The 8,274-nt window shown below is 48.3% G+C and overlaps 1 long non-coding RNA gene across 1 annotated transcript; it reads right to left on the reverse strand.

Moving 5' to 3' along the window:
• Positions 1-5,191: 5,191 nt before the first annotated feature.
• Positions 5,192-6,609, reverse strand: LOC120584038 (uncharacterized). The gene is made up of 3 exons (XR_005647935.1): positions 5,807-6,609; positions 5,640-5,694; positions 5,192-5,509 (listed from the first exon to the last, which is right to left on the reverse strand). It is a non-coding gene; the product is annotated as an uncharacterized LOC120584038 (long non-coding RNA).
• Positions 6,610-8,274: the final 1,665 nt, after the last annotated feature.

Raw genomic sequence — 8,274 nt, forward strand, 5'->3', positions numbered from 1 at the left:
GCCACCTTGAGGCCCGTGGCAGAACTGACCTGACCTGTTCCCAGGCTCACTTTGGCCAAGTTACTTGACCTCTCCTCCCGTGGATGGGGCGAACTCCTTACCTGTGACCTCGATCCGACGGTTCCACCTGGTGCACAGTGCCTGCCCCCCCGAGCTGGTGCTGAAGGAGGTGTCGTTGCTTCCCAGGGGGAGCCTGGACATAACTTAGGGAGCTCGGTACTGAGTCCATGCTATTATGGGTTACATGGTGTCCTCCCAAAAGGGGAGGGACAGCCCAGCCGGCACCTTGGTTTTGGACTTCTGGCCTCCAGAACAGTAAGAGAATACGTTTCAGTTGTTTGAAGCCACCCAGCTTGTACTTCTAAGAAGCAACTACCTACGAGAAGGCTCACCGTCTGTGCGAGTTAGCTCCCCGTTTGGTGCTACCTCAAGACCCTTCTCCACTAGAGGGAGAAATTCAACCTGGGTCGACCTTGCAGCAGAAGGTACGCAAATGTCACACAGCACATGAAAAGATGCTCAGCTCCGTTAGTCATGAGAGAAACCCAACTTAAAACCACCATCGAACACTCCTATGCTCCCATCAGATTGGCTAAAGGAGTTTGTTGAGGTTTTTTTTTTCTTTTTAATTTTTATGAGTTTATTCGAGCTAAGCCGATGATATATGCTGGGGAGCAAGGTCTCAGATGGTCCCCTCAGAAAGCTTTCCCACTCCCCAAGCTGCAAAAGAGTAGCAGAGATGCAGGACAACCAGAGAGGCAGCACGTTGTTGGTGGGAGTGTAGCATGGTATAACCACTTTGGGAAAAGGCCAGCAGTTTCTTAAGATGCAGACTAGGATCTGTTCTGGGCCCGGCAACCATCCCCCCCACCCCCGAGAGCAGTGACAGCACATATCCCCCCAGAGACCTCGGCACAAAGGTTCGCAGCAGCTTTACTTGGAGGGCGGAGAAAGAATGAACAAACTGGTTTTTCAAATAATGGGGTGTCCCTCAGCAATTAAAAGGGACAAACTGCCACTACGTGAGGGGGCCTCAGGGCGAAAGTGGCCTCACTCAGGGTACTAACTTATGTCTCCGTTTACGTGACATCCCAGAACAAGCAGGAGTCTGCGGTGGAAAGAAGGCTGGGGTGGGGGAGGGGCTGGCCGGGGGCTGGCACCTCTGGGGACGTCGCACGTGTCCCACACGCTGACCAGGGTGTGGGTTACGCGGGTGTGCAGTTGCCGGAGCCTACTAAAAACCACAGCTTAAGCTTTGTGCATTTCATCGTACGTGGATTTCGCCTTTTAAGACGGAACATGAGATCTGAATGACGGTAAATGACATAGATGTCTGAGCGCTTAGGATGAAGTGTGCCGACATCTGTGGCTTCGTAGGAAATTCATCAGAAATAAGACAGATGGGCGGAAGGTCAGCAGACTCGGGATAAAGCAAGAACAGTCAAGTACTGACGGCAGTGCCTAGAAAGCAGGCCTGTAGGTCTTGGCTTCCCTTAACTTGGCTGCTCGAGAACGTTCTTGGGAATGAAAGCATTGGCGGGGGGAGGGGAACAGACACGTGTCCGGTTGAGTTGCAGTGGCTGAGTCCTCCTTCCTCCGTCTAGATTGCCACCAAGTAGCTGTCCCCTCGTTCGACAAATACTTACTGAGTACTTGCTGTGAGCCGGGCGCCAGGCCAGGTTCTCCAACTCCGGCGTTGAACTAGGCAGAGAAAGTCTGTTTCCACGTAGCCATTTTTTTCTAGAGAGGAGAAAGACAATCCACGTGTGTAAGTCGGGGGAAGAGGAGGTGCTCAGGAGTGGCTTTGTTTCCCACGGGCTGGTCAAGAGAGGGCTCTCCGGAGTGGTCAGGCCACAGACCAGAGGTGGCAAGGGAGAGTCACGGAGGGACTGGAGTGAGGAGCATGCCGGCCCGCCCGTTTGTTTTCCCACACGGCAAACGGGGGAGGGGGAGGAGAACTGTTTGCAGGAAGGAGGCGCCTTTTGCTCTGCGGATCGCAGCAGGGTAGTTAGGCTGAGAAGGGCGTGCACAGGGATTTGGCGGTGAGGATGGGAAAAGATGGGTTGCTGCACTCAAGGGTGAGGAGAATGGCCAGCTCCTCGGACCCCTCGCCACCCTCATCGAAATGCCCTCCTGAACTCTCATTGGGAGAGTTAAACCTGGCAGCTATAGGCTACCAATGAAGGGAGGATGGGGGAAGGGGCAGAAAGACAGGGCGGTTGGTGGCCATGAGCCAGGACCGAGTCCCAGGCCATGTCCACCTTCTTTGCCCCAAGCCCAGGCAGGGAAAGAGGACGTTAGGCAGAGCCTCTTGGACCCGTGTCTTTTGCCCGGAGTGTTCCTGTGACTCAGGCTGGGGCTTCTTATTCTCGGAAATGCTTTCATGAGATTTGATTCCACTAGTAAATTTAGAAGGTAGGGCGGCTTGTGGTCAGCTCCCTGTTAGCGGGCAGCGGGTCCCTGTCCAAGCTTGGCCCCTGACCATGGTGCTGAAGGTGGATCTTTGCTAACACCCGCCCTCACACACAGGCACACGGCACGTACGACACGCTCGCACGGACGCACGTGGACGCGCACACGTTCTCACACTCCTGCGGGTCTCACACTCCTGCTCATGCTCACACTCACACACAGAGTCGTAGAGCCAGGTGGGGGAGGTGTGCAGTCCCAATGCGGTAAGGAGCAGGGGGCTCGTTAGGGGATTTGCGGGAGGGGGCTGGGGACCGGGACGCCGCACGTCACCTAAGGCAAGAAGGAAGGGAGGAGGGGCATCACCGGGTGGCCAAGAGATGGCATTTGGATCCTGTGGCCATCTTCGATTGTGCCGTCTTCGACTGATGGTCGAAGAAAGCCAGAAAGGGTAAGATACAGACTTAAGGAATCACAGCGAAGCCTCCAGAAATGGTTGTGGTGAAAATCAGGGTCCAACAAAGGAAATCGGGGGGGGCCAGGACCACCACCCTTCCTTCAAGATAGGACAGCCCTCATGGGCAGCTCAGCCCGAATCTTAACTCCTGTGAACCCCAGCAAGTGGGGAGGCGGGAGAGGAGAAAATTTTCATGGGAGCAAGTTTGAGCCTGTGTCTGGACCCCATCAGGTGAGAACAGGATGAAGGCCTGGCTCCATTTTCAACACCCATCTTGATTTCTCATGAAAAACAAACCGACGTTGACATCTGCGTGTTTATGTTTGCGTGTAGAAAGAGGCAACGTCGACGTACAGCTAGGCACGACCTTAACTTTACAATGTATCAGATGTCCAGGAAATGGCAAGAATCATAGTACAGCCTCGTGGGGTTGTTTCAAGGACAATGGAACATAATATCCAACAAAGCTTTGTATTCAGACTTGAGTTTGACGGGGGAAAAAATTGTCGGGAAAGCAGCAGTCTGGACGGGAGGCAAAGAAGAATAGAATTATTCAACTTCACAAGTAGATGTTTGTGCGGAGTTTTATGGCTTTTTAAAACAATGCATCTTAAGAAATCAGCCAGGGAAAGCTCCAGGTCTGTGTCACTTACCTGCACTGATAACAATGACAAGAGTCACCGCTGGTTTTCACACTTAGTCACTGTTTTATAACTTATGCAACTGACTAAATGATGCTTCACAAACATTGTAACCAACTCTCAAGTATCGGGGGATCTTTTTCACGTTGTATTTTTAATTGTGATTCCAACAAACGAAAACCGTATCACATAGAATCTGTCACCTTGCCCGTTGTCAAGCGTGCAGGTCAGCGGTGTCGAGTGCATGCACGTTGTCGGGCAACAGATCTCCGGAATTTTCTTCATCTTGCAAAACAAAAACTCTGTGTTCATGAAACATTAACTTCCATTCTCCCTTCCCTAGCCCTAGGCGATGACCATTCTACTTTCTGTCTCTATGAGCTTGACTATTTTAGATACCACATGTAAGCAAAATCATACAGTACGTGTCCTGTGAACACCTCGTTTCACTTTGCATAATGTCCTCGAATTGCATCCACATTGTATCATGCTTCACAATTTCCTTCCTTTTTAAAACTGAATAATATTTCGCCGTATCAGAGACCACGTTTTGTTTATCCATTCATCCGCTGACGGACACTTGGGTTGTTTTGGCCTTTCGCCTGTTGTGAATAGTGCTACTATGAACATGGGTGTGCACATGTCTCTTTGAGATCCTACTTCAGTTCTTTTGAATATATGTCTGTAAGTGGGATCAGGGAGTCTTTCATTATATAAAAGGAAAATAAACGATCATTGTTTCTTTAGTACTGAGTGTGGGTTTTTTTCCCTCTCTCTGTTAGTGACCCTGGAGTCAATCCATTCCACCCTCGATTTTCTCATCTGTAAATAGAATTATTAACAGAACCTATAACCTTCAGGCTTTTGCAAATGATAGCAAGTACGTACGCAAGGATTTTTTAATGCTTACCGAAGGAATAAACAACTGATACCTGTGACAACTTGGATGGGTTTCCAGGGCATGATTCTGAATGGGAGAAAAAAACAACAGCCCTAATCTCAAAGGGTTACCTGCTTATGACCTCATTTTTTCCTAACGTTCTCAAGTTAACAGAATTATAATGATGCAGAATAAACCAGTGGTCGTCAGGGTTTAAGGTTCGGGGAAGGGCGTGATTATTATGGGATACGCGAGAGAATTTCTTCGTGGCGATTAAACAGTTCTGTATTCGAACCGTGGTGACAGGAGAAAACGAGAGAGAGATAAATGATGAGATTAAGATAAGATCATTAACCCGACTCAATCTCATTGTCACGATGTCAGTTTTCTAGTTTGGACAATGAAATGTGGTTGCGAAACACGTATCGCTGGCAGAAAACTGGGCGAGGGCTGTGTGAGAACTCTCTGACTGTTTTGCAACTCCTTGTGCGTCTTGAACTATTTCAAAATAAAATGTCAAAATAGAAAAAAAAAATGCGTCTGGCACATCTGAAGTGCTCAGTATATATCGCTGTCCTTGATCTCCTTAGGACATTTTTCACTCGATCTTATTTGCTCTGTTTTCAATGTTCTTTTTCTGGCCAGCTCTAATCACCACGAAATGAACAACTAGTTCCCTTGGGCAGCAGGGGCGGTGGGGGGAGGGGGGAGCGGGGGAGGGGGAAGGTGCCTCCTACTGAGTTCTCCCACTCAGAGACTTCCCAGCAGAAAGCTTTACAATCGTCAACATAATTATGAATCATCCACAATTTTCACACCAGCCATTGTTTTATAATGTATGTAATTATCCAAACAGTGTTTCACAAACCTGGGAGCCAACCAGGCATGACAGGTCTCTGGTGTTTATAAAAGAACTTAAAAGAATTAACCAAGTGTCCTGAACACTGAGAGACGCATTGCTTTGCGAGGAGCCCAACCCCGTAGCTAAAGACAAGAGGGAAACAAAAATGCATCTTTGCATTTGCTGCTTACGTGACGATCCGAGAAATGTATTCCAGTCGTTGTGTTTTAAAGAAGGGTCAAGGGCAAGACAGAAGGGGTCCGACGTCATCATTTTTACACCTGTTTAAAAACATAATATATTTTTGCACCATGTGGAAATCACACCCATTCAAACACTCAAGTAGAAATGACCCTACGCAAACAGACATTCGTGCAACTCCCGCTGGATTCAAACTTGTCTATTTCTTACCGTGTGGCCTTGGAAAGGACTCTTTTTAGCTTCTCCGTACCCCATTTTTTTTCACCTGTACCACGGGGATGATAATAGTTCCGATTGCGTAGGATGTCGAGGAGATTAAGTGTGTCGACATTTGTGAAGAATGTAGAACAGGGCCTAGAACAAAATGAGAACTCTACCTGTGGTCTCCAGATGGGTATCTATGTAAGCCCTCTCCATGACAATGACGGCGATGCGTGACTATGACTGCTGTTCTTTGGAACTCGCTTTACTTCTGATGTCTTTATATCCAGGTCTTTCTGTGTCTCCATTTTTTTTCCTTCCACTCTTCCACGTCCTGGGGCCAAGCAGATAACGTAAATGAGGGAAGCTGAGTGGGTATGGGCCAGCGAAACCCACAGAAGTCCCCCAGGGCGGTGGCCACTTGGAGCCTCCTGATGATGGATTATGGCCAGGCAGAAATGCCGATACAATGCTGACTGATGTCGAATGTCCGGGCCTTTTCAAGAGAAGCTCGAAATCTCATCTTTCAATGCCGGTGGTCAATTAAAAAGTAAATGCTCAGAACGGAGAGCCCAGAAAAATAAACCCATGCCTAGAAGGGCACCAGGAATACACAAGGGGAAAAGGATAGTCTCTTCAGAAATGGTGATGTGAAAACTGGACATCCGCACGCCAAAGAATGAAACGGGGCCTTTACCTCACACCGTACACAGAAATCAACTCAAAATAGACCGAAGACTTAAACAGACGACCTTAAACTGCAAAAGTCCTAGAAGAAAACGGAGAGGAATCTTGGTGACACTGATCTCGGCAATGATTTCTTGGGGTCGACACTAAAAACACAGGTCACAGAAGCACAAACGGAAGCACAAAAAAAGTAGAACACCAAACCGAGAAGCTTCTACACAGCAAAGGAAAAAAGTCAACAGTGGAAAGGAACCTATGGAGTTCGAGAAGATATTTGCAGACCATATAACTGATCGGGGTTAATATCCAAACTATATAAAGAACTCCTTCAACTCAGTAGCAAAATAATAATAATAATAATAAATTATTAAACATTATAATTTTTAAATGGGCAAAATACCTGAATAGACATTTCTCCAAAGAAGACATGGAAATGGTGACCAGGTATATGAAAAGATGATTAACGTCACTAATCAATAAGGAAATGGAAATCAAAAGCACAATGAGATCTCGCCTCACACCTGTTAGGATGACTATTGTCAAAAAAAAAAGTTAAAAACTGCTGATGAGGATACGGAGAAATTGGAACCCTTGTTCATTGATCGCGAGAGTAGAAAATGCGGCCACTACAGAAAACAGTATTGAGGTTTCCCAAAACGTTAAAAACGGAACTACCATATGATCTCATAAATCCCACTTCTGGGTATTTATCCCAAAGAGCTGACATCAGGGTCTTCAAGAAGAAACATTTCTTCGTACACTCACGGTCATGGCAGTATTAGTCCCAACAGCCAAGATGTGGAAACGACCCAAGGGTCCATCGACGGGTACATGGATCGAGAATATTTATGCCATGAAATATTATTTGGCCTTAAAAAAAAAGAGGGAAACTCTGCCATATGTGACGCCATGGATGAACCCAGGGACATCATGCTAAGTGAAATAAGCCAGCCCCAGAAGGACGTCTGCTGGGTGGTTACGCACCTGCAAAGTATCTAAAATAGTGATTGCAAGCGGGGGTGGGCGAGAGGCAAATCGAGCGTCTCTATTCAACAGGTGTAAATTCAGTTACGGGAGAGGCCTGAGTTCAGACTTATCCGCTGCGCAGCACAGGGCCTGCGGTTGGCAACACGGCCTCGCACAGCAGAGGGCGGGTCAAGCGGGCAGAGCTCATGTCCAGAGTTCCCACCACGACTGTTTTACAAACGCCCAGACTCCGGGAAGCAGGCCGGATGCGTCTGCGGTCTGCACTTGGCTCGGGAGCTGTCTACGGGACCGAGACCCAAAGGGAATGCGAGGCATTTTTCTCCACAGCCAGAGGGGGCGGAAAACATGTCCCTTTCACGGACTGTCGTCAAACAGAGCCAGAGCCAGAGGAAGGGCCTTGCGTGTCTTTTCACTCCTCAAACTTTGGAATATTCGAACGGGGCAAAAATAAGCCTTGGGCTGGGCCAAGCCGACGTCGCCTTACAAACAACGCTGTGTAAATCTGCCGGGAGAGCAGGGGCCGCGGGGGCCGATGGTTATGGATGCTGTTTAGAATCAGTAACCAGCCACGTAGAGCCACAGGCTGGCACCTCTGGAGGTGACCTTCGTCCTTCTTCCGTTCACGTAATTAATTCTCTCTCTTTTTTTTTCTGTCATAAGAACCTCTCGCCTTCACCCCGCAATCGGGACACGATCTGGGTTTCTGCCTGAATCTGAGCCCCTGGATGGCAATTCTGTGATCTCAGATAAATGCTTGCTGCCTCTTATTTTGGCGTTCTGTTTTTAGTTTCATGAGAAGGAGGGACACCTGGGCACTGGGGTTGGGTCAACTGGGGGAAATTCAAACTTTTTTTTTTTGTCTCTATTTGTAAAATCACTTCCAGGGTGCTTGGTCATCTCTCTTTATGGTGTTGTTGGGTGTCATTCCGTCTCTGCCTCTGTCTGTGCCCGGGTCGCCACCAGTCTTCAT

The sequence above is a fragment of the Pteropus medius genome, unplaced genomic scaffold, assembly GCF_902729225.1.
Source record: "Pteropus medius unplaced genomic scaffold, Ma_sr-lr_union100, whole genome shotgun sequence".
In the NCBI taxonomy this organism is placed as follows: Eukaryota; Metazoa; Chordata; class Mammalia; order Chiroptera; family Pteropodidae; genus Pteropus; species Pteropus medius.